This window comes from Thunnus albacares, chromosome 14, assembly GCF_914725855.1.
Source record: "Thunnus albacares chromosome 14, fThuAlb1.1, whole genome shotgun sequence".
Lineage (NCBI taxonomy): Eukaryota > Metazoa > Chordata > Actinopteri > Scombriformes > Scombridae > Thunnus > Thunnus albacares.
Window position 1 is genome coordinate 28053642 of NC_058119.1, and position 9935 is coordinate 28063576.

The following is a 9935-nucleotide window of genomic DNA, read 5'->3' on the forward strand; positions in this document are numbered from 1 at the left end:
TTGGACATGTGAGATTTTCACTCAACAGCAACAATAAGACTCATTGCTGTAACAGTAAAGGTCTAATCTTCACTTTGAGCAGCTACAACCTTTAAACACTGCTTTCATGGTAATACATCAATAATTTCACACTGTTATTTAAAAGAACTTTTGACATTTAGGTTAAACTTAAAAGTCCTCTCTCCATGGATTAAAGCGTATCACTAACAAATGCAGTGAAATATTGAATTAAGGTATGTATTTTATTGTTAAATAATTTTATTGCTTCATTTATGTACTGTAGGTAAGCAAAATAGTACTTCTTCCATCACTGTTGAAGTATGAGGTTATATTCAATGAGTATTTCCCACTCTTATCTATAGGTTTCACTTTTGTAGGTATGTGGTTTTGACTTTTAAAGTCAAAGGAGTTCATCTTTTCCTCTAAAAGGTTTGTATAAATATACAATCACACTTTTAAATGTATTAAAAATCCAATATTTTTAAGTCCAATTTTGATAGACTATAATGACATAATGCCTTATGAATAACATAGAGAATTTGTTTTTGAATGCAAAAAATAGTCTGCACATTGTTTTACCAGTCATAGCTTCAACATTTTTAAGCAAGTTTTGGGCCCATTCACTTGAATTTCAATTAGTGAATTGAAAACTCTTGATGAGTTTGTGTGTAAAACAAATTATTTTCCTAATTTTCATCAAGTCTATTTTTAGAAAAGGAAAGACTTTTAACCCACATGACCTGTTCAAAGTTTGATTTGAATGGAGAGTGCCCACACCTTTTTGAACATTTACTGCTTCCACATAGTTTTAGACTCATAAGTCCCATTACTTTGGCCAAATCTTACATTAAAAACCTTTTTCAATAGGAAATTTCGTGGTGACTCCATTGATACAGGTTTGAAAGTGGTCAGACTTATAGATTAAATGTCAGAAGCCTCTGTTTGACACATAGTTCAAACCCATAGATTGCCTCCCCATTGGTTTACATTGTAAGGTGTGATGTGGCACTGCAGCTTTCAGGGCTTATTAAATCCAAAGCTTTCGAGTTATTACAAAGTTTTCAGCAACTTTTTTTCAGCACAGTGTCATAAGTCATGTATCAAAGTTTGAAGCCGATACCATTAACGCCCTCAGAGGAGATAGCGTTTGTTCGGTGTCCAAAATTGGGGCAAAGTCTTATTTTGAAAGGCTGATTGCGGACTTCCTGATTTAGGTCAGGGGTGTCAGCATATGATTTGTAGGTCTTGATGAGACGAATAATTGAGTTTTGGTCTGATCTCTCTACGACATTCCTACATTTTGTTACATAGGTGGCGCTAGAGAGCACATTTTGGCACTTTAAGGGTTAATTTTTACATTTTATCAAATTTTTCACCAGACCTGATGTGCGTGCTAAATTTGGTGAGTTTTTGAGCATGTTTAGGGGGTCGAATTTAGGGTATAAGAAAGAAAGAAAGAAAGAAAGAAAGAAAGAAAGAAAGAAACAAACAAACAAACAAACACACGAAAAACAATAGGGTCCTCGCCGTTAGGCATGACTGAACAAAACGATTTTAAATAAACCAAAGCTGTAATTAAAAAAATAAACCTTTTCAAAAAACAATAAAACAAAAATTTGCAACAAATTAATGAACAGGATCTTAAACTGGTGGTTTGGGGCCACGGGAGGGTTCAGGAGCAGCAAGGGCAAGTGTGCTCGTTATGGATCATGCGCTTTCACTTTGTGTACGAGCAGATCCATTTCCTCTGCAGAGAAACGCTCCTTCTCACTACTTGGTAAATGCACCATCATAAAAGCAATCCACCAAGGTGAAAGTGCACCTGGCTCCTAAAGGAAATGGGAGATAACACTCTGACTGGTTTATTGCATGCACTTTGGACAACCCCTTTGAATCATCCGCCTGGTGCATCGACCATTTTTCTGCCACTAAAATAGCAAAGGTGGATTGGGACACACTGTGGTGGAGACAGATGTAACCAACAATCAGTTATGCTAGTAACTGTGCAACATGTTAGTAACTGTGCCAAGATAACATTTATGTCAATAAGAGACGGTTCCCAGGAGAATTGGGAAGGGGATGATCGGTAATGTCACATTTTCATTTTCTGAGAGCAATGATTGAAGGCTGCTAGGCCATGTCTATTGTGAGAAATGTGGAAAATGCCAGGTACAATGGATACATGTTAGAGAAGTTTGAGACACCATTTCTTTTAGATGAATCAGGTCTGGATTATTACCAAAGTATCAAGGTCAAGTGAGATGGAGTTTAGAAAATAAGCTCCACATTAGGAGGGGTTATGAGAGGTATATAATTTAATGTTTTATGATTTTGCATTAGGTTCTTTACCCAGGGATTGAGGCCTCAGTTTGCTTTGCATTGCTCTTTATGCAGAGAAAAATTATTCACATTGAACTCTACCAGCTTCCAGTGTATTTATTTCAGTCTTTCTCTTATAAGCTTTGGGTTTAATGCCAAGTTGTGAGTGACCTGAAGATTTATTGGCCCATCTGAAGATTTTCCCACAACAACATTCTAAATGCACTTGCGCCATGCGCTTCAAACTGTGCGTTTTAGATCGTTAAAATTGGGCCCTTTGTCTCCTAAACCCCTGCAAGAAATGTTTGATGAGGGGGTGGGCGAAGACAGGTCTAGCGCCAAAACCCTCATGACAGGAGGAAACAGCTGCTGCTTACACTTCAACAGTGGCATTATACAGCCGCTTTTACACCACATATTGTAGAAATGCACATGTCAGGGATCCAGTCTCCTTTTCTTGTGTTGGAATCCCACGCACTTTGTCTTGTAGCAAGCATGGTAGATCCTGCTCTCACTGCCTGGATGGTCTGCACCGCCTGCGCAGACAGTCCAGCCTGATTCAGCCTTTCCTTCTCAGGAGCCAAGTCTGGAGGAGGAGTCAGTATGAATATTACAACAAAGTTAGACACCCCTTTAAAAGGAATAATGGTGTATAATATTAAAAAAATACAAAAATTGGAGAGTTACATACCAATGAATATAAGTGCTTACAATAAGGTAAATATTATATATTATATAGTATAGTTCTAAAAATATTATAGATTCTTATTTAATTTTGTTAAAGAAATATTGACCAATATTTATTTGTATTTTTATTCTCTCACATAGGGTAATGGACATTTTTCTTTTTCTTACTGTTGACAATATGCACATTTTGGTACAATCTATAATCGGATACCAGGCACTAGGCAGAACCATCAGCCGTGTACTCACACATACACATTTCTATTTTGTTATTGACAACTGCTTTAATTTAACTCTCAGTGGAGAAGTTGTAGAACCTGACTGCCTGGATGAAAACCAGGAATCCTAACCACTAGACCATATGGGAGATGATATCTGTCAAAGGTAGTGAAGCCTCAGATCTATTCTTATTATGGACAATCTAATAGAAATATTTGTATTACTCAATAAATATAATTCAGCCTCCATTCTGCATTGTCCTTTTTTCTGTGTAAACCTTGATAACAAGTATGAGCAGTTCTCAGTGTTTTACCCCTCTACACATGAATTCACTCATAAAAAAATCTACATATAGGTAAATAAGCCTACTGTATATACATATAATCAATCAAAGATGAATAAAACAGCATAGTGTAGGATGCACATCATGTAGCTTACTGCTTACAATACACAGGAAGACAGGGCTATGAAAGGGGCAAAAGCATCCTCTGGTGGTCACAGACCATAATACTTTTCCTAAAACCACCAGTCGTGGGAGAAGTACTGAAGTAAAAGTTACAATACCACGATGAAAAAAATCTTCCCTTAAAAGTAAAAGTTATGCATTCAAAATCTTACTTAAGTAAAAGTACATAAGTATTGGAAGTAAGATGTAGAAAACATCAAAGTAAAAGTACTCATTATGCAAACTGTACTCACTCAGATGAATATCATAAATATAAAGTGTATATTTATAAGCAAATATAAAAATATAATATATATTTATATATAATATATAATATATATTTATAAGCATAGCTTGAGAGAGAGACATGAGAGACAGCTTGTATGTAAGCTGCATTTTAAAGCTGTCTTTCTCTCTGTCCAAAAGTGGCTGAGTGAATGTGACAAGACAAGAGAAAAATAACAAACATACTGAATGTAAATGGAAAAACAAGTTAGCTAACAAACAGTTGGGTGTGAAACAACATCAGCAATGAAAGAGATACGTGGAGGTGTCAAACTGGGTTATATTCAAAGGTAATGTTTTTCGAAATGAAAGAAGCGATGCATTAATACAGTACATCACAGTAAAGTCAGAGTGAGGAGGTTGGGGTGGACGGATGGGACCTAGGTTCTCATACTGAGTCCGTGTGGTTATGTTTAAGCATCAAAAGCAGTTCACAATTTTTTAAGTCAGTCTTAAAACATCAGTCAGATGTCCATATGAACAGTCAAAGAGGTTTTCCTCGCTGTAATCATTTATCCTATTCATACTGGCTATTGAAAGACCCCCTTCAAATGTGTTTTCAATGTAAGTGATGGAGGCCAAAATCCAGTGTGTCCACACATTTATTTTGAGCAAAAAGATGCATTGTGCTTACAAAATGCACTCACATATGACTTACCTACTGAAGTAATATCACACTTTTTCTGTTTTGTCCTATAATTTGTTCCAAATTTCACCACCCTCTCTGTAAAATGTTCTAAAAATTAACCGTTAAATACCTGCAAATCACTCTGAAAATATCCAGAAATTTGTATGAAATTAAAGAACCTATAAAGTAAAGCATTACCATTAGTCCCTATGTTCCACTTTTAGTCGGCATCACAGTGATTAATCACATAACTTATCAACAGGGTTCAAAGTTTGAAACAGAAATAGATACTAAAGTATGTGGATAAAATATTTACATTCAGATCAAGATGATAATCACAAGAATATGTCACTTATCAAATTGATACCATCAGTGTCAAATCAATATCCTTCTCAATAGAAATTTCAGGTAAAACAGTGACATTTAAATATTCAAGTGAGATGTATTTATATGATACCTTCCTCTTGTTAGTGTCACAATGTTAGAAATAGGCCACAACAGCAGAACAACTGGTGAATCTGTTTACAACATCCAAACAAACATTATTTCACTAAAGAAGTTAGTCAGTAACTCTGAGAAAATTAGCACTGAGCTAAAAGAGATCCAAATAAACAAACAAATAATATGTCATGAGCAACTGAGATATGAGCCCGATTAATCAAACTACTCAGAATGACTCCCAGGAATTGTGCTGTAAAATACCTCTACCTCAGATTCAGACCTGAGACTCATTTATGAAGTGTCCTACTATTACTGTCAGTAAGGAGGGGGACTCTTAGGGGAAAGTGTGACGTTGTTGTTTTACGACACTCAGAGCCACAAAGTATAAATATGATGGCATGTTGTAGTTTTCTTGCATAGATATATAGACTTGCCATTCAGCCTGTATAGACTGCAAACAAAGATACTCACATGGATTAAAATCATAACTGTAGTAAATTAGTCAATTGAAATAGTATAGGTATGAGGAGTCAATTGATATCAGTAATATTGTTTATATTTGTTATCGGGGGATTCCCTACTGTTAAATCAGAGACACCCCCAATTTATTTCCTTTTGTAGTTTAGTTTAGTTTAACAGGTTAATTTGCACAACTTAATTCATCTAATGAGTTAAATTTCAACTGCATAAAAGTTTGTGTCTGCAGGCAATGTAGATAATTCAAAATGTCTTTCCAGGATATTTGACTTGTTGTAATGAAGTTAAGTTTCATTATCCAGCCAAGGGGACATGATTGTGTTCATGTTTTACTCTGTTTTCACATTCACAATATCTGTATAGTGTAATCAAAGTTTCAGTACGTTTATTCACATCAAGCTTTCATAAAACATATATGTCCTCTGAAACTCCTAACAGGTTGGGACACCTCTGTAGCTCTGCTAAAGATTGATTTGAAGTGATTTTGTAAATTAAGAAAGTTGATAAAATACTATTAATCCACTCTGTCTTTCACTCACACCCCATAGACGCGCACACACACACACACACACACACACACACACACACACACACACACACACACACACACACACACACATACACACGTGTCCGCTGTCCCCCAGATATACATGGATGCACTGCATTTCTCACACACAGAATTATTTTGTTTATCAGATCATCTCATGGTCTTATTTGCCTATTCTGTTCATCATAAGCGATAAAATAGATACGTTGTGCCTATTTTAAACTAAAAATGATTTGTACATTGTAAGTTAAAGGTGGTCTAAGGTACATAAAATATCAAAGTAAGTATATATATATTATGGTTATTGATGAATAATAAGTCACTCAGCAGATACAACATTTTACTGGATGATAATTAGTGTTTTTTTCAGGGCTTGTTAATGAATTCAAACATGGGTCAAATTTGACCTGCGGACACTAAATAAGGAAGGTTAAAGACTTAATGTAATGATGTTAATTCAGTCAGAATAAACAGCTTATTATTGAATGTTAATGTCAGGAGTGTCATTTTTTCAGCTTCAGATGTATCATTTGATTTGTTATAAATGTATTAGTTAAATTAGTTAAATTCCTCTCAGGGCTATTGTATCTCTACATACTGGAAAACTTGATAATTCTTTACGTACCAGTGAATACAGTGTGTAGATAGCCAGTAAGGTCAATGGAAAACCTATCGAGATCACAGTCCACGTAATCACGTGTAATGTTGGAAAATCATTTTATAGAAAGACAAACTCTTCAAACACGTAGTCATACAGGGTGTCATTGTAGTCAAAGATGTAGTCGCTGTAGAACGGTGCAACCTGTTGTTTGTGATAACAAAAGGCAGCAGGTTTGTTAGCATCTACTAATCTCTGTTCCTACCAAAACCATTATTTCCATTATTACCAGGTTCCCAAAGTTTCACACAAACATGCCGACAATGCACAAAATGGAACTGGAGAAAACATGGAGGCATGGAGAGGAACGCAAAACCTGATCATGAAAACTCAACTCACAAATAAAAGTACTGTGAACACATAATGAAAAGCAGCAGGAGTACTACTACTGCTATCATTACTACTACTACTACTACAAATAATAATGATCATTAAAGTAGGGAAATACAGCAGGACTAACAGGAAAATATAAACATGTTCAAGAAGTTCCTGCTTAAAATTGTATTCATGCTAAATAGTAAAATACCACAAAGCTTCCTGGTTACGTGCTGCTGTTCCACCACTATGATGTGTTAAATGTATCAGTGACCGCAGATTGTTATCTGCTTCTTAAAAGCCCCTGTACAGCAGTTTCAAGAGAAATTATTGCACATCTGACCTCTTCCCCTTTTTTTGCTTACTTCAAATACTTCAAGTACTTGAACATGTGGGGGTAATACAAAAAAATGATAATTAATAAAACATTAGCTGCCTGTTGATCTAAATCTTATTCTGAACAGATAACAACTTGTACTTGTAAGATATGACTCACCTTTCCTGTTATTAATATGAAGTTGATATTTGGTTTCATCATGTCCATATCTGTAAAAGCTGTTGGTTAACACCCTCAAAGTTTTGCAGATCTTGTTAAGCTGACACTCAGTCACTGCAGCAATTTCCTATTTTTCACTATACAGACTGTGAAAAGCATGTAGGGTTGAACTTTTCCATGTTCCTCATTTGTACCTCACTTTGGATAAAAGTGTCTCCCACATGAATAAATGCAAATCTGAACATAAACTACAAAAGATACTCAAACAAAACTGGTACAGATACAAGTCTTATCTCATCCACTTTGGTCTACTGAGCAATATTTTATACAGTGTAATATTACAGAAGCTGGTCATAGGATAACTCACTCCATAACCTTTTAACCTATACATCTAATCAGTTATATGAAGGTATCCTTCAGGATGGATGGAAATATGTCATGTAGCTCATATTAGTCTGTTCTGCTTGTGGCTTTTTAGATTTTTTTCTTCGTACAAGCAGACAATCAGGACTGTTTGTTGCTGTAAATGAGTTTTTATCCTTCAAGTTAGCCGAAACCTTTTCAGTTCTGTCATTGCAATGCACATAAAGTGTGCAGAGTTGATGAAATTCAGTCACAGATGACAAGTTGTACTTGTAAGATATGACTCACCTTTCCTGTTACAAAAATGAAGTGTTTCACAACATATTACAGGAGTGAAAACCTGCTGGGTGATGGTAGGAAGAAGTGACACTTGATATTTCTTATGTTGTTGTTTTTATATCCTGTTTAGGTTGTAAACAGTATGAAATGTTTTAGTTTTAAGTTCTTTCATTTGACAAATGACTTTTTGTATGTAATTTATTATAATTTATATTTCTTATATCAGTTGTTAAAAATATAAGCTATGGCTAATACATATAAATGTAAACATCAACATAATTTAAAAAAACAACAACAAAAAACATCATCAGCTACTCTATAGGTTCATTTTCATCATATTATCTTCTCCTGTCTTAAGTTATGTCGCTTAAGTGTGAAAAGCATGTAGGGTTGAACTTTTCCATGTACCTCATTTGTACCTCACTTTGGATAAAAGTGTATATATGGACTCATGTCACTGACATGTCGGGACATTGCTGTTAACTTATTTTTCTCTTAATGACGCACATTAGCTGCCTGTTGATCTAAATCTTATTCTGAACAGATAACAACTTGTACTTGTATATGACTCACCTTTCCTGTTACAAACATGTGGCTGATATTTGGTTTCATCATGTCCATATCTGTAAAAGCTGTTGGTTAACATCCTTTTCCATGTTCCTCATTTGTACCTCACTTTGGATAAAAGTGTCTCCCACATGAATAAATGCAAATTTGAATGTAAACTACTAGTGATACTCAAACAAAACTGGTACAGATACAAGTCTTATCTCATCCACTTGGGCCTACTGAGCAATATTTTATACATAACCTATACATCTAATCAGTTATATGAAGGTATCCTTCAGGCTGGATGGAAATATGTCATGTAGCTCATATTAGTCTGTTCTGCTTGTGTCTTTTTTGATTTTTTTTTCATATGAGCAGAGAATCACAACTGTTTGTTGCTGTAAATGTTGCTGAGTTTTTATCCTTCAAGTTAGCCAAAACCTTTTCAGTTCTGTCATTGCTATGCACATAAAGTGTGCAGAGTTGATGAAATTCAGTCACAGTAATGCCTAAAAAGTCAGAGAGAAAACCTTCAAATACAAGATTTCAGTTCCAAAGGTATCTGTGGACTAACCAAACGGGTATTTTGGGCTGGGGAGAGTAAAATGACAGATGTGTGCTCTGACTGGAGTTGAAATGATTCAGTACTTGTTTTTTTAAACTGTTCTTTAATCACATATGATTAAATAAATTACAACTACTATAATTTATCATCTTTTTTGTACACTATACAACATATCAAGTAGTAACCTTAAGCTCTTAGCAATCACATGTTATATTCTGAAAATGCATGTTTTTCTTTATAAAGTGTCACCCTGCAGAAAGCCAAAGTATTTAATTAAAGAGATTCTGGGAAATATGCCTTTGTTGGATCTCTGCTGTTGCAGTGTCAGCTGATTACTGCAACAATGAACATGATTAAGTTATTTGAAAGAAAAAAATAGAAAGCAAAATGCCTCCATGGTATTACACAGTAGAGTTGGGCTATATGATTATATATACTAAAGACAACCAGCAGAGATTTTGTTTATTTATCAGGTTTAATTAACAGAGTTAGTCAAAAGCAAATATTCTCATTTTTGTCTAGAAACATGTTTTTATTGAATATCCAGGAAATTTACATTTCTTATAAAAGTGCTGTGATATAAGATTTTTATCAATATTGCCAAGCCATAGCATGCTGACGACAAACCCCCCTAAAATAAAACTTGTATTGAATAAAAAGAAGTA